Source organism: Phyllostomus discolor, chromosome X (genome assembly GCF_004126475.2).
Source record: "Phyllostomus discolor isolate MPI-MPIP mPhyDis1 chromosome X, mPhyDis1.pri.v3, whole genome shotgun sequence".
Taxonomy (NCBI): Eukaryota; Metazoa; Chordata; class Mammalia; order Chiroptera; family Phyllostomidae; genus Phyllostomus; species Phyllostomus discolor.
Window position 1 is genome coordinate 18,708,551 of NC_050198.1, and position 23,174 is coordinate 18,731,724.

Sequence of the window (23,174 nt, forward strand, 5' to 3'; positions counted from 1 at the left end):
ACCAGCAATTCCAATATTTCACTGTACCTATGAACAGAACACAATGTTCAGAGAAGGCTCACTATTCAATCTGCTCCCTCTGCACTAAGGCAGAAATGGCTTACTCAACCATGATAGACTCTGCAGGAAGTAAAGTCACAGCCCCACTTTGCCTAAACATTAACCATTTAGTGGTTTTCCTTGGCTTAAATCTTGAGTCATTCTGTTTTGTGTGTGCTTGTGCACGTGCGTGTGTGTGTGTGTGTGTGTATTATTTTCCTTTGCTAATTCAATGTATCTTCTGTTCCAATGACTTTGGTAGAACAAAAAAAATTATTTTACTTATTTATTTTTTTACTGCTGTTCAGCTACAGTTGTTGCACCTTTTTCCCCATTGCTCCCCCCTACCCTGACACCCCCACTCCCACATTCAATCCCCTCATTGTGTGTGCCCGTGAGTCCTCTATTTCTGTTCCTTGCCCCTACCTCATCTTTCCCCCGTTATCCCCACCCCACCTCCCCTCTGGTCCCTGTCAGTTTGTTCTTTGTTTCCATGTCTCTGGTTCTATTTTGTTCATTTGTAAAACACAATTGATCTCGACTGCTGAGTTTTTTTGGTGCCACCTTAAACCCCACCCATATATGGGCAAATCTTAAAACCTGATGGCTGTGAGTACATATGGAAAAAAAACACATGTCAGATGCTCCCACCATTTAATTTCTAGCTAAAATTCACCCAAGAGAAATGAAAGTATGTGTAGAAAGATGTGAAGACGTAAAATACCTGTGGCAGCTTGATTTGCAACAGCCTCACACTGAAAACGACCCAAAAGTTCATCAAAAGGTGAGTTGGTAAACATACTGTGGGGTGTCCGTACACTGGAACAGTTCACCACCATGACAAAGAACGCATCTTCCCAGCCCACCTGGGGAGAATGCGGGATTCGAAGGGAGCCTGTGTTGCCCGGCTACCAGAAAGATTCCGGCAGCACCTGGTAACGGTCACCTAGCAACCGGAGTGGCTGAGACAACAAAGCGCAGAAGCCGCTGGTCGCCTTGAGGCCAGCGGCACCATGGCGGACAAGAAGAGGCTGTTTCAGCCTCAGCTCAAGGAGAAGTGGCTGTTCGGGATGGAGCCTCTGGAGCCCATACCCGTGGGCCCTCACTGTAAGCGCTGGTACAAGACAAGAGACAAGTTACCTCCCAACTCTTTGGCAAAGCACAGGCATAGGCCTCTGAAGTACTCCATGGACAGCCGGTGGTGGATATCTATGAGAGAGGGGGTGGACGATTTCAGAACGGGCTTCCCACCTGCTGATAATCTGTTCATTCGTGGCCATAAAGAGGGCTTTCTCTCCACGACTGCTCATAGAGTTCCCCAACCTCCCCCCAGAAAGACTCAGAAAAAGCTGCCCAAAGGAGCAGAACTGCTTTCCAGGCTCTCACCAGCCCAGAAAGCCCGGAAGGCTTTTGTAGAGGAGATTGAAGCCAGCCTGGCCCCACACCCCTTGACTCATTACCCGGATCTGAAGAAAATACTACCTGCAGACCTCTTACTGAAGGTGCTGGAAGAGACTCATCCTGACAAGAAGCTGGAGGACACCTGGGCTTGTTGTGAGGACATGGACAGAAAGAAGTCCCCCACAAAGCTTGGTGAAAAACACCCTGAGGAAGTCAACCTGGAACCTTCTGAACCAAGTCAACCTGGGACCTCCCAGCCAAGTCAACCTGGGACCTCCCAGCCAAGTCAACCTGGGACCTCCCAGCCAAGTCAATCTGGGGCCTCCCAGCCAAGTCAACCAGGACCTCCCAACCAAGTCAACCTGGGACCTCCCAGCCAAGTCAACCGGGACCTCCCAACCAAGTCAACTTGGGACTTCCCAGCTAACTCAACTGGAGACCTGCCGGCCAACTCAACTGGGGACCTCCTGAACAATTCAACTGGGGACCTCCTGGCTAACTCAACTGGGGACCACCTGGCCAAGTTAACCAGAGACCTCCCAAGCAAGTCAACCAGGGACCTTCCAGCCAAGTTAACCTGGGAACAACTGGTCAAGTCATCCTGGGACCTCCTGGCCAAGTCAACCAGGAACTCCCAGCTGAGTCAACCAGTACCTCCCTGCCAAGTCAACCGGGGACCTCCCAAGCAAGTCAACCGGAGACCTCCTAAGCAAGTCAACCGGAGACCTCCTAAGCAAGTCAACCGGAGACCCCCTAAGCAAGTCAACCAGGGACCACCCAAGCAAGTCAACCGGGGACCTCCCAAGCAAGTCAACCGGGAACCACCCAAGCAAGTCACCCCGGAACCTCCCGACCGAGTCAACCAGGGACGTCCCAACCAACTCAACCAGGTATTTCCTGGCCAAGTTGCCCCAAGACGTCCCAGCCAAGTCACCCCAGGAGCTCCTGACCAAGTCAACCAAGGGTCTCCCAAAGACTCTTTCCTGTCGTATTTAATGAAGTTGTTTCCTGAGGAAAAGAAAAAAAAGAAGTCAAGCAGAAAGGGCATTCCCAAATATCCTGATCCTTATAGATATGTTGAGGATGAAGCTAGTGAATTCTGCACATGGACTGATACTTTTGAAGACATGGACTTTGATGAAAAGTTCAGCATGGAACAGTTTGAATTTGATGAAAAGTGCATACCTAATGATAATATGGGCAAAATAAAGAAAGTAACCCAGATCCCAATGGAACCATACTACAGCAAAGAGCTAGATGACATTAAGAAAAGAGAATTTGCCCTCCAGGAAGATGACTGGGAAAGAGAATTCAGGAAACCACCTGCTCCTTATAGACCCAAGTGGGTGAAGTTAAGGTATGGAGAGTGGTATCTGAACCCCAAGACCTCAAAAAAACAAATAAATGATGAACCCTGGGTTGGCCCCAAACTCTTAGAAGAACAGAAATATCAGAGTCATGCAAGGGATCTTGAACCGGACATTCTTGATGATCTTTATGGACCAATTGCCTTCAAAGATTTCATTGTAAGCAAGGGCTACAGGATGCCAGGTGTGATTGAGAAGTTGTTTTTGAGGAAGAAATGGAGTTATGATTCTGTTAAGACTCCTATAGACCGAGTCATGAAACTCCTCTCAAAAGTACCTGATGATACATCTGAAGATGATTAAACAATTTTTATTTACTACTTACTTGGCTATTTTCTCTCTCATGTTAACATCCATCAGAATTCGCAATGAATGTCTCACAGTGTGTGTACAACTTTGGTTCTATGACATCTGTAAATGTAACACCTAATGCTAATAAAAATTTCTAAATGAGCTTCTGCTTGGGTTCATCAATATATTTTTAAATATTTTATTTATTTATTTTTAGGGAGGTAAAGGAGGGAGATAGAGATAGAGATAGAGAGAGAGATAGAGAGAGAGAGAGAGAGAGAGAGAGAGAGAGAGAGAAACATCAATGTGCGGTTGCTGGGGGTTATGGCCTGCAACCCAGGAATGTACCCTGGCTGGGAATCGAACCTGGGACACTTTGGTTCCCAGCCCGCGCTCAATCCACTGAGCTACGCCAGCCAGGGCTGGGTTCATCAATATTTTATGTATTTTACCAACTATGAAATCAATATTCACTTATAGTCTTCTCACATTTGTATAACATTGTGAATATTACACTCATATCAATTATTTGTAAAAAAAAAAAAATAAAGCCATTACTAAAAGACTTACTAAAAGATCTTGTTATGTCAGCTACAACATAGGAGGAATCTCAAAATAATTGTGCAGACTAAAAGAAAGTTAGTCTCATTCAATAAAGATAACACTGATAGTAAAAGGATTTAATGTAGCCCAATTATTTAACTGGCTTTGAATTTTTGACTACTGAAACTAAATTAGAAATAAATGAAGTCTGTTAGTAGTTCAATCAGAAAACTACATAGATTAAACTTTGTTGAAACTTGTATTTTTTCTTCTGATTTTTTATTGTTCAGTTACAGTTGTCCCCATTTTCCCCCATTACTCACCTCTGACCTACCCACCCCATGCCTCCCACATTCAATCCTACCCCTACCCATTGTCTTTGTTCAAGTTCCCTGACTTGACCCTTCCCCTTTTATGCCCTATTATTCCCCGCCCCCTCTGGTCACTGTCAGTTTGTTCTTTATTCCCATGTCTTTGGTTCTTTTTTTTTTTTTTTGCTTGTTTCCTTGTTTTGTTGATTAGGTTCCACTTATAGGTGAGACCATATGGTATTTGTCTTTCACTGCCTAGCTTATTTTAATTAGAACAATGCTCTCCAGTCCCATCCATGTTCAAAAAGAGAGGCATAAGTATTTGCTTACATATACTATTAGTGAAAATACATGACTTTCCTCAGCCCTCTGTAAAAATCACACATCTTACTCCAGGAGTCATGGTTTCAAAGACCTTTTGTCATTTGTGAGTTAAACAAACATGAGTATTGTCACAGCCATTCTTACTGTTGATTCAGATAATTTACAGCACCTGCTGGAACGTCTTTTCTTCCTTTCATCAACTCTGTCCTCTTCCAATCTCCCCCCATCTGTACTGAAGCCAGAATGACATTTTCAAACCTGTGGGTCCAATGAAGTCCCACTTCATTTAAAATGTTTCAGCACTTTACATTCCTCAAAGGATCCCCCCGACCACGTATGCACTTACCTACCCCTTCAGGCTTGTATCTCCATGTCCCACCACTATCGGTTACTATTTCCTTCAAACCTTGGCCTTTCCATCTGGAACCAGCCTTCTCTGATACCCTCCTGCCCACCACTACAGGCACAAAACACTTTATCCTTCAGGTAAACTTCAGATAATTTAGTCAGACAGGGAGGGCTACACTGACTCCAGTTTAGGTCAAAGTTCTTCACTATCAGGCCTCCTAAAAACCATGCTTCCTGTTTTGCAAAGTGCTCATCTTGGATGTTATCCATGCATTCAACAGGAATTGTTTAATCAATGCCTATTTTATACAATAACAAAGTTTCTCAACTGGGACATCATTGACATTTTGTGCTGGATAAGTCTTTGTTGTGGGTGGCCATTTTTGCACATTGGAGGATGCTTAGCAGCATCCCTGGTCTCTATCCACTAGGTTCTAAGTAGCGCATGGCCTTTGTTCCACCATCACGTCTCCACACACACTAGTGTATACTGGATTATGGCATAGTCACCGAACCATTAAATCCATGAACGTACTGATATGTTTTTCATCACCATTTATTTAATCTCTATGCTAAGCACAGTGCTAGATTTTAGTGAGTGCCTAATAAATATTTTTAAATGATAAATGTTAGATCATGAAGTTATTTTGATAGCTGAATCTGAAAGACATTTAATCAATGATAAGAGCCATAAAAATGCATTTAATAATTTTTGACTGTTTAAATTGAATTTATGGGGGTGACACTGGTTAAGAAAATTATACAGGTTTCAGGTGTGTACAGTAATTCTATAATATATTATCTGTATATTGTATTGGGTGTTCACCACCCCAAGTCAAGTCTCCTTCCATCACCATTTACCCTGCTTTACCCTCTTCTACCTCCCTCACCCCCTTTCCCTCTGGTAATCGCCATACTGTTGTCTGTCTTTGAGCTTTTCTTTTTTCTTTTTGTTTAAGAATTTACTTTAAAAGCTTTCAGATACTAAGGGAAAATATATTATTACATATGCAAAGAAGAGATAAGTTGACTTAAGTCTTCTTTAAGCATGTTTCAAGAAGTTAAGCATTTTAAAAATTGATATATATGCATATATATGTGTGTGTATATATATATATATATATATAGGTAGATATAGATATATTGCATATGATCTACAGTTTAACAATATTCCCCCCTTTCAAATTACTCTACCACTACCTATAGAAGTGCTCAGGTTGATAAAGGTAAACTATTATATTACTTTCTGCAAATTCCTTAGATCAATCTGATTTTAAACTCATAAGCAGAAACTTATTTTCTACCTGGCTGGAAACAGAGAGTAAGTTTGGGCTACCAAATTAAGTAGCTGTTGTTGCCAGTGTTTAATGTTTTTAAATATTTAACCATTGAACAGAAGATTGCTATTATATGTGCAGGGAAGTATGCCTTTATATTATATCTTCTACTCTTTTTATTCAAAATGGAAGTTCAGCTAATGTTCATAAAATATTTAATACCATTTCAAATGGCTTAACCCAAGAGATTTTGTTATGATAAGAACAACTTTAGAAATCTATCTTTAATTCATCACACAAGACCCAGCATTCTGGAGGTGTGTTCTTGGATGCATTATAATTAAGTTAATCATGGTGGCTGTCTCTCTGGGGTATCCACATCCATCCTCCTCACTGTGGCAACACCTACACATGTCACGACTGACCAGATGACCCTTCGTGGCACCCTCAAGGGCCACAATTGCTGGATGACCCAGATTTCTACTACTCCCCAGTTCCCGGACATGATACTGTCCACCTCTTGAGACAAGACCATCATTATGTGGAAGCTGATGAGGGATGAGACCAAATAAGGCATCCCACTGTGTGCTCTTCAGGGTCACTCCCACTGTTAGTGATGTGGTCATCTTCTAAGATGGCCAGTTTGCCCTCTCTGGCTCCTGGGATGGAACCGTTCACCTCTGGAATCTCACAATGGACACCACCATATGCTGATTTGTAGGCCATACCAAGGATGTGATGAGTGTGGCCTTCTCCTCTGACAATGGACAGATTGTCTCTGGTTCCTGAGATAAAACCATCAAGCTGTGGAATACTCTGGGTATATGCAAATATACTGTCCAGGATGAGAGCCACTCAGAGTGGGTGTCTGTGTCTGCTTTGCACTCAACAGCAGCAATCCCGTCATCATGTCCTGTGGCTGAGACAAGCTGGTCAAGCAATGGGACCTGGCAAACCGCAAGCTGAAGGCCAATCCCATCAGCCACACAGGGTATCTGAGCACCTTGACTGTCTCTCCAGATGGATCCCCCTGTGCTTCTGGAGGCCAGGATGCCTAGGCCGTGCTGTGGAACCTCAGCGAAGGCAAGCACCTTTATACACTTGATGATGGGGACATCATTAACACCCTGTGCTTCTGTCTTAACCATTACTGACTCTGTGCTGCCACTGGCCCCAGCATCAAGATCTGGGATTTGGAGGGCAAGATCACTGCTGATGAGCTCAAGCTAGAAGTTAGCAGTACCAGCAGCAAGGTGGAGCCGCGTCAGTGCAGAATCTCTTTGCTGGCTATACGGACAACCTGGTGAGAGGGTGGCAGGTAACCATTGATCGGCACATAAAAATATCTGGCAGGGCTCTAAAAATTTTTTTTAAAAGCCCTGTTTTTCTGACTTGTAAAATACAGTCATGGATATAATAGTTGTGATTTATTTGAATGTATCTATCTACTTCATTGAATCTCCCAAGCCATATATATCTGTAGTCAATTTATCTATTCTCAGACTTGTCTGTTATTCAGAACAGGATAATTACTTCGGATGAAACTAGATGCAGCGTTCATCAAGGTTACATGCAAGTTCTGGGTTACCGCATGGAAAGCCCATATTAGTCTGTATGCACTGACACAGCCTTTAAAACGATGACCTCCTGAAATGAAGGGACTCCCAAATACTTTTTTAGATGCACAGCTGTCAAGTCGGTGGAAAAGTGAAAGAAAGAAGACAAAAGTTAGAAATTATGTTTGTTCTTCCTTTTCTACTAGACTTCAATGATTTCACATTGGTCTCTTGAGCATTTTGTTTCCAGTTAAAGTATGCTACCTACCAAAAACTGATTCCTGATAGAACTCAAGAGGTGCATAGTGGCACTTGGAAAGGAAAGTATAAGGTAATTAGGTCAAAGGAAACCAAGCTGATTATCAAATGTACTTTTCAGTCACAATTGCATATTATACTAGATATGTCTATGACAAAATAGCAGGGATGGGCAAAAGCAGGTTTACAGTTGTTAGTACATGAAATATACAGTTTATTCTTTTTTAAAAAAAGGTTTGAAATGTTTTGTTTTAAGGTAGTTTCTTTAAGATTTTATTTTTATTTATTTTTAGAGAGGAGATTGGAAGGAGAAAGAGACTGAGAGAAACATCAATGTGTGGCTGCTTCTCGCATGCCCCCTACTGAGAACCTGGCCACAACCCAGGCATGAGCCCTGACTGGGAATCGAACTGGTGACCCTTTGGTTTGTAGGCCAGCACTCAATGCACTGAGCCACACCAGACAGGTCTTTATTCTTGTGTTATTTATTAATTATTGTATTATTTACCATAGGAACAACTGCAAACCTACTTTTGCCTATCCCTATATGTATACTTTTTTTGCTAGAGCTATTTTTTACCAGGAAAATACAGCCACGTTGTAACAAGGAGTTAGTTTCTGAAATTAAACACAAAATATACCCTGACCAGTGTGGCTCAGTTGGTTGGGTGTCATCCCTTGAAGCCAAATGTCATCAGTTGGATTCCTGGTCAGGGCACATGCCTGGGTTGCAGGTTCGGTTCCCAGACTGGACACATGCAGGAAGCAACCAGTTGATGTTTCTCTCTCAGACTGATGTCTCTCTCCCTATCTTTCCCCCTGCCTTCCTCTCTCTCTAAAAATAAATAAATAAAATATTTAAAAAATGCCAAATATAAATCTTAAAAAGTAGCATTAAATATTTCTTAGAGATGTATCATGTTGGGAACAATCATTGCTCAATTAAGGTACTACATTGAGGACGAACATCTCACATTAAGTGCCACAACAAAAACTTTTCCTTCACCATGGGGATGGCTGGCTGTTTATTCAGTGGGATACCTGAAGAAACAGTCAATTAGTCTGTTCTTAGGGGCCATGCTGTAAGTCTCACACTCAAGGAACTGAAGTACGGTCACTCTGAGATGCACATGGGAATTCCGTATTCTATGCAAACACCAAATTCACATCACTTGCCTTAGCTTCCTCTAGGGTATATGCTCAAAACTGAGAGGAGGGCCCTGGGTGGTGTGGCTCAGTGAACTGAGTGCCGGCCTGTGAACCACAGGGTAACTGGTTCAATTCCCAGTCAGGGCACATTCCTGGGTTGCAGCCAGGTCCCCAGTAGGGGGCGCACAGGAGGCAACCACACATTGATGTTTCTCTTTCTCTGTCCCTTTCTCTAAAAATAAAAATATGTAAAATCTTTTTAAAAATGAGAGGAGAATAAAAGGCTCATAATAATATTTATTTTTTATGTCTGTCTGTGTTCTGTAGTAAACTTTTCATGTGTTAAATGCATGTTTCCTCTAACTCCAGTCACAGAAATGGGTTTATATTTACTTATATCCTCCAATCTAAACCTAAATGGGCAACCTGTATAAATTTATAAACCACTTACCTAGATAAGGGTTTAATCTGAGATTTATGATTTCAAACTTTTAAAATTTGACTTCCAACAGTACAGAATTTAATTAGTTACAAGCCTCCAAAATACAAAGACCCAAAATGTATAAGGTCTATTATGAATTTATATTTTTTCATGATTTCTAACCTTTTTTCCCTGTAAATCCCACTCTCCCACTCCTGTGATTTAAGAATATTTTATATGCTCTCCACTACCCATGAGTTCAGGTCTACAGTATGTCTCTAGAGTTCTGCCTTCTGACCCTAGTCTACTTTAGACCTTACGTACCACTACTTCTAGATATGTAGTAGTCCCGCTCTCTTGTTTATCACCAAAATATGTCATTTAATTTCTTGCATCTTCATAATGTGCTTATCCCATCTATTTGATCCTGAATGGTCTCCCATTATTGATGGTTTCATCAATAATTTCCCATCTACCCCTCACTTTATTATAATCCAAGCAAATCGCATGTTTCCTAATTGTGTCATAGTACTTCACCCCTGTTTCTTAGCTCATGCGATGACAACTATTTATGTTACATCCTTATTATTAAGAATCCATATTGTAGTTGGAGACACCTATGCTTCATATATTATTTCATTCAATCCTTTTTTTTTTTTAGAATAAAGCAAGGTTTACATAGGTAGAGGAAAAGAAAGGCACTGGGCATGGGTTCCAGTGTGAAAGAAGTGAAAAGCATGTGTCCAAGTGGATGGGGGCCAGCTCGAGAGTGAGTTGCACCTCATTTAATCCTTCAAACAATGAAATAAAAGGATGGTTGTTCTCAGGTTAAAAAAAACAACATGAAAATATAAGCTGAGACATAACTTCCTCAAGGTCAAAAATCACTCATGTAGACAAGCTGTGATATGAACCAAGACCTTTTTGACCATAAAGGTTTGCCTTTGTCCATATACCCAAAGAGGTCTCACCCACTCAGTGGGACTTCCATTTTGATTTGCTAAATTTGCTTTGTTGTGGTTCTCAATTCATTTTATGTGGGTACTCTCTCATCAGCTAGATTCTGATTAATCAAAAGAAGTTTGTGAAGCTTTTCTTCATAGTTCCCAGAACATGGAAAGTGTTTTAAAAAATTACGGAACCATAAACTTCTAAAAAGATCATATTGAATTGATATGTGTCATTTTTTGCTTATTTCTTGGATGTCATCAATAGCAAAGTACAGCAATTCATTAAGAAACAAAATAAAAGGTAAGATTCACAAGGAATCAGTTCTAAGCCTTACTGTGAGAAAGTTCATTTTTTCTCTTGTATACCTCAGTTTCCTTCTTGGTAAAATTAGTTTAATTCTAAAATCAGCTCTACTTTGAAGAATCTGAGCCAAACTTCCATGGTCATTGGACAGCGCAAATGAAATAAATGTAAACAGATTTTAATATAAAATATTATAAAGAAATAAAGAACTGTTATTAACTCTGGTATAGCTTTCATTAAAAAAACTTCATTTGCATTATGTATTAATAAGTAGGGGACTTAAATCTATTCATGGCTCTAGTTCTCAAACTGCACAAGCAATTTAGAGGACTATAAAGTATGTTTACACTGAAATGCCATAAATATATATCACCATTAAAAGCCAAGCAAATATTATATATACTGTTATCAATTTTGACTTTAAATATCAGAAAACACATTATGCCAAATATTTATAATAGTTATTTTTTGAAAAATTCTCATTATATAGTATATGTGACAAACAATGCATTGATACATTGATAGCATGTTGGCTTTTTACATTTCAAATTAAGGTTTTGTGCTTAGTTTTTGTTTCTGTGTTTTTATTTAATTTGCATTGTTCTGTGGTAAAAAAAAAAAGTCATCTTTGAGAGCTTGACTTTCCCCTTTGATTTTTGTACTTTGTTTATGAGAAAAAAAGAACTACTTATGGAAGTGCAGTATTTCATATTTCAGTAATCAATCAAAAGCAATAAATACTGCACAACCAGCATCTTAAGAATGCACTTAGGTATTTTATCGATCCCCAGAACATTAAGCCTCTTACCAGTGTTACGACTATATTCCGCTCTTGGATGCACATGCTGTTTGTTCCGAGTGACTTGATTTTAAAAAGAGCTGCATTCACATAGGCAAGGGCAAAATTACACCCAAAGATGAGCCTTGTAACTGCCTCTAAATGCATTTTTTAAAAGTTTTATTTTATTGTCTTTGTGGGATATAGCATACATATGCTATATTTCCCTATAAGGACTTTAATATTTCAAAAAGAATTAATGTATAATTGAACATATACATCCACTTCTACTACTCCATTTGGAAGTTGCTGAATTTGGTTAATGTGAAATTATCCATAAACGAAATAAAGTTCAATAGTCTATATGGATCCTGTAGAGATATTTTCAATATTACATATGCAATACATTTTATGTTATCTGAATTTGATACAAATTTACCCATAGTATTCCATGGGAAATACAAACAAAGCATACTCTCTCAGTGAATTACATTTGAAATCTGGCAATTTGGGGAAGGAAAAAAAGTTACAATCACTTCTGCTAGAATAGTTGTTTTGAGCACACAAATTTGTTTCAATGTGATTGATATATTAGGGAACAATATAAGCATAATACAAATTACACGGTGGATTTGTGCAATTTATTCCATGAGAACTACTAGGTGAACTGAGAAAACTGCATCTCAGCAAATGGGAACAATGCAGGCATACACAACATATACGCAATATAACTCAAACATACACCAGCTGTGTTGGTTCACGTCCATACCTGGGTATGAACACTTCTGATTTCAGATAGCTCACCTTCTATTAGTTCACAATAACTAACATGTGCAAATCCTTCCCATAATCACTTCCGCAAGTACTCTCAATTTTTTCAGGCTGCTTTAAATACTATTCTAGGAACTACTGCGCATTGAAAAAGTGCATAATTAAAAACACATGCTCTACTGGGCTGATAAATTTTAGTAATTTATTTCAGTAATGCCGTAATGGTTAGAATGTTTTGAGTATAAATATATCACAAGAAATACCAAAAAAGATTATTAAAACAGAACAATAAAATGAGATATTCTTTGCTAATTTAAATATGGATGTTTTAAACGCATAAAGTTTATAACCTGGACATAGGTGATCACATATTTAAAAATTCTATTATAGAGGGAAGAGGGGAGGGAATTTCAGGGGAAAGGGGAAGGGTTTGCAGGAACAAGTATAAAGGACACATGGACAAAAACTAGGGGAGGTGGAAATGGGAGGGAGGTGGGGAGGGTTGGGGGGGTTATCTGAGATGGGAGTAAAAGACAGAAAACTGTACTGGAACAACAAATAAATAAAAATAAAATAAAATAAAACAAAACAAAACAAAAAATTCTATTATAGAATAGCGACCCAATTTGAAAACAAGGTCACAGATATCAGCACATATATTTTATTCAAATCTTATGAATATACACTTTTCCAAAGAAGATATACAGCTGGCCAGCAGATATATGAAAAGATGCGCAACATCATTAGTTATAGGGAAAATGCAAATCAAAACCACAATGAGATTCCAGCTCACACGTGTTAAAATGGCTCTTATCAAAAAGAGAAGTAATGACAAGTGCTGGAAAGGATGTGAAGAAAAGGTAACCTCCCTCTCCCACTGCTGAAAATACAAATTGTTGCAGCCACTATAGAAGACAGTATGGATTTTCTCAAGAAACTGTGAATAGAGCTCCCATATGGCCCAGCACTCCCTCTTCTGGGTATCTACCTGAAAATTTTTGAAAATACTTATTTATAAAGCTATATGTAACTCTGTGTTTATTGCAGCATTATTCACAGGGACCAAGAAATGGAAACGACCTAAGTGTCCTTTGATGGATGATCCAATAAAGAAAATGAGGTACATATTGCCCTGACGAGTGTAGCTCAGTTAACCAGGGTGTTGTCCTGCAAAGGAAAAGTTTGATAGTTTGATTCTCTGTCAGGGCACATGCCTGGGTGGAGGCTTGGTCAGGGCGTGTACGAGAAGCAATTGATCAATATTTCTCATATCGATATTTTTCCCTCCCTTCCCCTCTAAGAATAAATATTTTTTTAAAAAGATGTGGTACATATGTATAGCAGAATATGACTCAGTCATAAAAATTGAAATATTGCCATTTGCGACAACATAAATCGGTCTTGAGGGTGTTGTGCTAAGTGAAATAAGGTGGAAAAGGAAAAGAACCATATGATTCCACTCACATGTGGAATATAAAATGAAAAGCAACAAATGAACAAAACAAACATAAAAAAAAAACACAGACTCATAGACACAGACAAAAGAATGGTGGTTTCCAGAGGAGAAGAGGGGTGAGGGGTGGATGAATAGGTTAAAAGGGGATCAAATATATGGTGACAGGAGATTAGACTTTGCATGGTAAACACACAATAGAATATACAGGTGTTATAGATGTATTATAAGGTTGTACATCTGAAATTTATATACTATCAGTTATAATGCTATTAACTGATGTTACCCTAAAAAATTTAGTAAAGTTGTTTTATAAGAAACTTTATGGAATGAGTAGGGGACCCTGATATCTATCCAAAGAAGACAAAAAGAGAAAATACTAATATTATCTCAAAGTAAAAATTAGCCAAATATTCAAGATCCTTCCTTCGAAAGTCCTGTAACATTTTCAGAAAATATTTAAAAATTTGAAATGCAAATTAATGAGCATTCTCTTCTATTGCCATTGCCTTTCTTTTTTTCCAATTTTAAAATATTTACTTATATGGAAACAATATATACTTATTTCATTATTGTTAGGTAAGATAATTCAAATCTTATTCTCTCATTTCTAATGCAGGTTTAAGGTAACATTTTCTTATTTAATGTAAAATTCAAGGGGTTAATCCAATTTCATCATAATAATGATTAACTTTAATAATAATTAATAATTAATTTAAAAAATAAACTGTGGGCACAGTAAAGCATTTATGTGATGTTTGCCTTTTGATTTTACCACAAGCACTATGGGGAACATGATATATTTTTCAAAGTATTTAAAATTATGAAACAATGGGTCTCTTAATTTGTTTAACACAGTAAAATTTAATCACATGTTTAAATTTTACAGGTCAATAACAAAATCAATCACAAAGCAGAAAGTGCTACATACATACCAAACTTCATATAATTTTTATTTTTTATTTACAAAGGAATGATTTTACATTAAAAATAATTTATTCATTCTATAAATCTGAGTTTCTTTACTACATTATATATATATATACATATATATATATATATATATATATATATATATATATATATATATACTGGAAATAAACACAACTATAGAAAGGCTGATCCACCCTTGGAATATATATAGTCTAGGAGATTTATATATTTAATGTCTCTTTAGGTTTCCAATGTCTTTTAACTATATACATTTTTATGTAACCAGAGATCATTACAACAGAGAAATTAAATCCTTGTTTTTCCTGCACTGTTTTAAATCCTTACGACTTAAAATAAAATTCATTATATTTTCTGTCCCCTAAAAGGCCATACACAATCCCAACATTCAATTTTGTCATATACCACATGCACCTTCCCCCTCACTTCCCACTCTTCTGCTATCTTTCCTGTGTAAGCCTCTCAGTCTCCGAAAACCATGAAGAATGACTTTGCAGTCTTTTGTGGTTCCATACAAATTTTTGGACTCTTTTTTCCAGTTCTGTGAAATATGTCATTGGTATCTTGATAGGGATCGTGTTGAATCTATACATTGCTTTGTGAACTATGAACATTTTAATGATGTGAATGCTTTCTATCCACAAACAAAATGGAAACAGACTCACAGATACAGAGGGGAGGGGTGTTGGGGAAACTGGGGTAAAAAATGGTGAAGGGATTAGACAAAGAAAAAAATCTCATAGCAGCAGGGAACAGTATGGTAATTACCAGAGGAATTACCAGAAGGAAGGACGGGTGGGGGGGGGGAGTAGAAGAGGGTGAAAAGGTGAAAGGATTAAACAAACAAACAAACACACAAAATACTCACAGACACAGACAACAGTATGGTAATTACCAGAGAGGAAGGGGTTGGAGGTACAAGAGAGTGAAGCAGGGATAGATGGTGATGGAAGGAGCCTTGACTTGGGGTGGTAAACACACAATACAACGTACAGATGATGTATTATAGAATTGAGCACCTGAAACTTATATAATTTTATCAACCAATGTAATCCCAATTAATTCAATGAAAAGAAAAAAAGAACAAAAGCAAATCCAAAGTCTATTGATGTCAAAAAATAAAGACCTGATTAAGGCATTGACGATTTTTAAAAAAGAAAAAGGAGTGACATTCCACACGTATGTTGTGGTGCACATTAACCCACATGCTTTAGAACTGAAATTTCTGTGTCACAGATGATAAATGTATTTTCAGATTGCAGGGATAATGGCTAATTGTTTTCTAAAGTGGCCCTAACAATTCACATTACTGTTAGCAACTCCTAAAGCTCCACTTTCTCATTATCACTTGGCATTAACAGAAACTTCTTAATTTTTGCTAGTCTGATGAGGGTGAAGTGATATTTTCTTTTGGCTTTAATTGCATTCTGTTTTTATAGGCTTGGAATGTCCTCATTGCAAGTTCCCAATTCAAGTATTTTACCCTTTCTCTATAAGACTTTATCTTTATTTTTATATTTTTAAATTTTTCTATTGTTGTTCAAGTACAATTGTCTCCATTTTCCCCCCACCCCACCCATTCCCACCTCCCACTCTGGATCCTACCCCCCCCCTTTGGTTTTATCCATGGGTCTTTTCTTTATCCATCTTCCTTGACGACCCTTCCTCTTCTTTCCTGCGTTATCCCCCTCCCCCTCCCCTCTGGTCACTGTCAGTTTGTTTCTTATTTCAATGTCTCTGGTTATATTTTGCCTGCTTGTTTGTTTTGTTGAATAGGTTCTATAGGCGAGATCATAAGGTATTTGTCTTCACTACGTGGCTTACCTCACTTGGCATAATGCTCTCCATTTCCACCCATGCTGTCACAAAGGGTAGGACCTCCTTCTCTATAAGGCTTTTGTTAGGAGTCATTTATATATTCTGGTATTTGTCTCTACCAGGTTATATTACGTTGGAAGTCTCTTGTGCTGCTCATGATTGCTTTTTCTATTTTTAATAGTGTCTTTTCACAAACAGAAGGTCAATGGTTATATAATAATGCAAATTTATTATATAATATAAATTAACATGATGCAATAATACATATGATTTTATAAAAAATATCTTCCTTTATGCTATTGCTTTTAAAGTCTTTTTAGTAAAATACATCTCTAACCTTAAGTCAAGAAGTTGATCTATATCCTCTTCTGAAATATTTATAGGTTTAGTTTCCTACCTTTAGGTTTTTAATCCATGGAATTATTTCAATATGGAGTATTATCTAGGGGTCAGATTTATTTTTTCACACGGCCAGCAAATTTTCTCACCAATATTTGAGAAAGAACATTCATTATCCACTGCTCTCCAGTGTCACTTCTGCTGAGATCTGCTTCCAGCAGCTCTCTCTCCTGTTTCATTGGTCTGCTTGCCTATCCTAGTGTGAACAACATGCCGACTTGATTACGAGAGCTTTATACAATAATATGCCACGTTGCATTGTAGAAGCTCTTCCTGTTTGTTTTCCTTCAAGAAAGCACGCTTCCTTAGGCCATTTACAGCTTGCTATAAATTTTAGAATTGGACAGCTGAATTGTAAAGTAAAACATAATAAAACACAACACCGCTTTATGAGTCTTAATTTGCTTGTTTTATGATCAGGTTTCAGGGAATTTTCTTCTTCTGAGCATTTCAATTCATAAACAAAGCAGGTCTGTCCCTTTATTTTTTCTTAAATCTCTCTCTAAAGTTTTATCATTTCCTCTGCGATGGTTGCGTACATCTTTGACTAGATTCTCTTCCAGGTACTTGATGATTCTGATGCTATTCTCAATGGTATCTTCGGAGACACTCGATCCTGGCTGTTTCATTTTCTTCCTTGAGAATGGATGACACATATTTGGTTCTTTTTTTGCACATCCAGTCTTTTAAAAATATTATTAAACTTATTGTGGTGACATCAGTTCATAAAAGTATATAGGTTTCAAGTATACATTTTTTAATACATCATCTGTATATTTTATTGTGTTCACTACCCCAAGTTCTCCTTCTGTCACCAAGTATTTCACCCCTTTACCCTTTACTATCTGCCCCTGCCCCCTCTTTTTTCTCTCTGGTAACCACCATACTGTTGTCTGTGTCTATGAGGTTTTGTTTGTTCGTCTTGTTTGATTCTTCAGCTTTAATGCCACATACAAATTAAATCATATGGTCCTTGACTTTTTCCATCTGAAATATTTTGCTTAGCAGAATATTCTCAAGATCCATTCAAATTGTAGTAATTGGCCCACAAAAGACCCCAAACAGCCAAAGCAATCCTGAGAGAAAAAAAGAACAAAGCCAGAGGTATCACATGCCCTGATGTCAAATTATACTACAGTGTGACAATAATTAAAATAACATGGTATTGGCAGAAAAACAGACACACAGAATAATGGAACAGAATTAAGAGCCCAGAAATAAACCCACACATATATGGGCAAATAACTTTTGACAACAGAGCCAAAAAACATACAATGGAAAAAAGAAAGCCTCTGTAATGAATGGTGCTGGGAAAATTGGAATGCCACATGCAAGAGAATGAAACTAGACTACGGTTTGTTCCCCTGTACACAAATTAATTCAAAATGAATAAAAAACCTAAAAATAAGACCTGAATCAGTACAATACACAGAATAAAACATAGGTACCAAACTTAAAGGTTTTTTTAAAAAATTGGACATTTAAAATAATATAATGTGACAACTCTGGAAATGTGATTTCCCTCCCTTCCTAAAGTTTTTCAATGCTTGTTGATTTAAATTTTTTTTCTTTTTCTTTTTCTTTTTTAAATATATTTTATTGATTAAGCTGTTACACTTGTCCCCTTTCCCCCCCCTTCACTCCCCTCCACCCTGGCACACCCTCTCCCACCCACATTCCCCACTTTAGTTAATGTCCATGTGTCATAAGTTCTTTAGCTTCTACATTTCCCATACTATTCTTGCCCTCCCCCTGTCTATCTTCTACCTACCATCTATGCTACTTATTCTCTGTACCTTTCCCCCTCTCTCCTCCTCCCACTCCCCTGCAGCTAACCCTCCATGTGATCTCCATTTCTGTGGGTCTGTTCCTATTCTAGTTGATTGCTTGGTTTGTTTTTGTTATAGGTGTGGTTGTTAATAATTATGAGCTTGCTGTCATTTTACTGTACATGTTTTTTATCTTCTTTTTCTCAGATAAGTCCCTTTAACATTTCATAAAATGAGGGCTTGGTGATGATGAACTCCTTTAATTTGATCTTATCCAAGAAGCACTTTATCTGCACTTCCATTCTAAATGAAAGCTTTGTTGGATAGAGCAATCTGGGATGTAGGTCCTTGCCTTTCATGACTTGGAATACTTCTTTCCAGCCCCTTCTTGCCTGCAAGGTCTCTTTGGAAAAATCAGCTGACAATCTGATGGTAACTCCTTTGTAGGTTATTGTCCCCTTATTTCTTACTGCTTCTAGGATTCTCTCCTTCATTTTTACCATGGCTAATGTAATTATGATGTGCCTTGGTGTGTTCCTCCTTGGGTCCAGCTTCTTTGGGACACTCTGAGCTTCCCGGACTTCCTGGAAGTCTATTTCCTTTGCCGGATTGGGGAAGTTCTCCTTTATTATTTGTTCAAATAACTTTTCCACTTACTCCTCCTCTTCCCCTTCTGGTACCCCTATAATTCGGATGTTGGACTGCTTAAAGATGTCCTGGAGGTTCCTAAGCTTTTCCTCATTTTTCTGAATTCTTATTTCTCCATTCTTTTCTGTTTGGTTGTTTCTTTCTTCCTTCTAGTCCACTCTATTGATTTGAGTCCCAGTTTCCTTCCCATCACTATTGGTTCCCTGTGCATTCTCCTTCATTTCACTTAACATAGCCTTCATTTTTCATCTAATTTGCGACCAAATTCAACCAATTCTGTGAGCATCCTGATCACCAGTGCTTTGAACTGTGCATCTGAATAGGTTGGCTATCTCTTGGTTGCTTAGTTGTATTTGCTGTGGAGCTTTGAGCTGATTTCCATTTGGGCCTTTTTTTTTTTTTTGGGGGGGGTTTGGTGGTGCCTGTTATGTAGTGAGGGGTGGAGCCTTAGGTGTTCTCCAGGGTGGGGCAACCCAGTCTCTGGGTGGTGACCGTGTATGTGTGGGCGGGGTCCAAGAGGGAACAATGGCACTTGCTCCTCTCTCCCTCAGATTTCAGTCCCTACCGCTGCTGCTTCCCCCAAGCAAACTGGGCCTTTCTGGTGCTGATTCCCATGTGGGTGGGCCTGTGCATATTCTAGGACTCTGTGGGTCTCTCCAACGAACTTTCCTGTGAGACTGGGAGTCTCTTCTTGCACCTCAACCCCCACAGGTATTTTCAATCAGTGTCCTGAGGCTCTAGTTCCCGGTGCTGGGACCCCAGGTTGCATGATCTGTCTCACTGCCCAATTTCACCTGGTTTATCTGCGGGCAAACGTGAGATCACCTGGACAGCCAAGCACCTTGCGTGCTATGCCTCTTTTCACAGTCACCACCTTGCTGGGTCTGTCAGCAGCCTATGCGCCCAGGGTCTGCCCACTGCCGTCTTGCGCCTGGGATGCCTTACACACCCACTGCCACTGCTCTTTGTGCTGCAACCCCTCTCTTCCCTGCTGCCCGACTCTGCCCCGCCTACCAGTCTGGATGAATGTGTATATTTTAACTCCTTGGTTGTCTGACTTCCATACAGTTCAATTTTCTATCAGATTTGGTTGTTATCTTATTTCTAAATTGTTGCTGACCTTATTTTCGTTGTGCAAGGAGGCACAGTGTATCTACCTATGCCTCTATCTTGGCCGGAAGTCTTGATTTTAAAATTTTTATCTATTTACTTTTAGAGAGAGGGGAAGGGAGGCAGACAGAGAGGGAGAGAAACATCAATGTGTGGTTGCTTCTTCTGTGCCAACTACTGGGGACCTGGCAGGCAATCCAGGCTTATGCCCTGATTGGGAGCTGAACCAGCAACCTTTCATTTCATAGGCCAGTGCTCAATCCACTGAGCCACACCAACCAGGGCCTAATGCTTGTTGGGTATTTTTTTTTGGTTGCTTTTTTAATGACCTTCCTGAACTATTGTAATTTTAGAAAGCTATATTCCTCGTCACATGCAGTCACTGAAGTCTCTGCTCAGTTAGAATATTACCAACCAGCTAATGATTGGACAGAGATTTCATTAAATGCATAGAACCAATAAATCTTCCAATGTTTGCTGAACGTCTCTGTGTGCATTGGGTGCCACCTTTACCACTCAGCAAGGTAGTGTATATCTCTGTCTGATCCTCACTTCTTGCACTGACAAAACCTAAATTTTAACCAGAGATGAGAGACCAGGGTGTTCTCAGATGTTTTCTGTGTACACTTCTCGGCATGAACAAAACTCTATACATATGCATGGCATTCTTGATTCCCATCCGATATTGGAGCTTTTCGATGTATTCTATGTGCATCGTGTTTCCTGCATTCTTTTTGATTATCTTATTTTCTTCAACTTGTATCCTCTACTTAGGCAATGTTAATAATTAATTTTAAACCGTAATGTTTAGTAATTGCCTCTGGTTGTTTTTCAAGAATCATCCCCAGAAAAGAGTGTTCGCACTATTTGAGATACTATTTGAGATCTGAACCAGGTCAAATAAAGACAGCATTACGAGTGAGGTCTTCCATGGACCTATTGGGCAGGGAAAAGAATGACAACTCTCTGGAAATGGGACTTTACACAAGCTGCAAAGTTATTCTGTCCCTGGGTTGCAGGTTTTAAGCGTTATTTCACCAAAAGGAGGGGAGGGTTGCTGTCTTACCAAGATTTGGTCATAGTTCTTGAATAAACACTACCTAGATTGCTGAAAGCCTCTGCTTAGTTTCCAGTTTAGAAAAACTTAATTCTGAGAATGTGTCTCATGTTTTTTATTGCTTTTATGGAGGGAGGATTTATGGAAGTGCTTATTCAGCAATTTTTTGCACAAATCACTACCCGATTTTACTATATTGATATTTTTAAGTTCAGAACACTTGCTAAACTTTAACTCATTTTTTTTGCTAGTGATGATTTTGTTTTTACAGGAATATAGTGATAGAATCCAGAAATAAAGACAATTACATTATTCTCCTCCAATTCTATAACTTTAATGTCTATTTTCAGCATTATTGCACTGAATAGGATTTTCAGTGCTATGATAAACAGGCAGAGAGATGACAGCCATCTTCCTTTTTCAAGCTCAACAAGAAAGCTCTCAGTTTTGCTGTAATCATTAAGATGAAAGGACTTCTTCTCATCTTAGTTTACTAAAAATCTTTACCCTGCATTAATACTGAATTTTGTTATTTTCCTGCAACTTTCGAGATGATCACATGGTTTTAATCCTTTAATTTGTTAGTATGGTGAATCACTATGTATGATTTGATATATCTGTATTTAATCATTTGACAGTTAATCTGTGTCATCCTTCCCTGTCCCTTCCTCATCCCTCCTGAGACAAGTTCGGTATATGTTCAGTTACTAAAACCAATGGACATTTCCAAATCCTCATTACAATTACAATTACAACCTCTTCATGAATTAACATTGAACCAGCATAGTGCTGGGCATGGAGTAAGGATTTAATAAGTGGAGAGAATCTCTTTTCCTTTGGCTCTCAGAATAGGAAATTTATATTAGGTCTCCTCTTATTCATCAGAACTTTTCTTTCTCCTTTTTCAACCTCTGTACTTCTTTAAAGTCATGCCTTTACCAGTTATAAGACATGACAAAGTCTTGCTCACCAATTTCCTTTCTTCTCATGAGCAAGAAGACTACATTACTAAGTTTTTATTGAAATTAATTTGGGGGTGAACATATGACTGGTTTCTGGCCCATAGACTGTGTGTGAAATTTACTCGGGCTCCTGTCTGTGCAAGCTCAAAACACTTGGCTTGATCACCCTTCCCTGTTCTCGTTCCTTTTTTCATTAATGAGCATATAGGACAAGCTTTCAAGATGATGGCATCACATGATGGAAGAAATCTGACTCCATGAGTCTGCAAAACAATCACCCAGAATCTCTACCCAAAGTTGGCTATAAATTGTACAAGAAATAAAGTTTTGTTGAGTTAAGCCACTGAGATTTGGGAGTTAGCTCTTATACCTATTAAGTACTTTGAGCTTAGTCAAGTTACTGACCTCTCAACCTAAACTTCCTCAAATATATGATGGGCACAATCACATAAATCCTGCATATACTGTTGTTTTAAGGATTTAAAGAAAATATATACAGTAGGCAAGAGCAGTAATTTTCAAGCACTGATAATAATAGTCTCATCTACTTTATATTAAGTTGGGCAAGGGTGCTAGTCCTTTCTCACTTCCACTATACACTATCCACTGTATTTGGTTCTTTCCACAGTTACTCGATGACTCTTCACCACGAATCTAGGAGACAGAGATTACTATTTTGATTTTACTGAAGACAAAGCTGAAGTTGTGTAAAGTTGAGTAAGTTGCCAAAGTCATATAGCAAGAAAATACTGAAGTCTGGTTTCAAATCAAGCCAAGATTTATTTCTGTGGCTCTTACCCCTATGCCCTTAATACAGTATAAAGCTCTTGATATATGGTGGCCATTATTATGACACATATTGACTTTCTTCTATATCTGTACATTCTACCTTGGTGACTTCATATTCAAGCTACAATCT

The 23,174-nt window shown here is 38.5% G+C and overlaps 1 pseudogene; it reads left to right on the forward strand.

The window, feature by feature from the left end:
* The first annotated feature begins 6,322 nt into the window (after window positions 1-6,322).
* Window positions 6,323-7,454, forward strand: LOC114505630 (annotated as a pseudogene).
* Window positions 7,455-23,174: the final 15,720 nt, after the last annotated feature.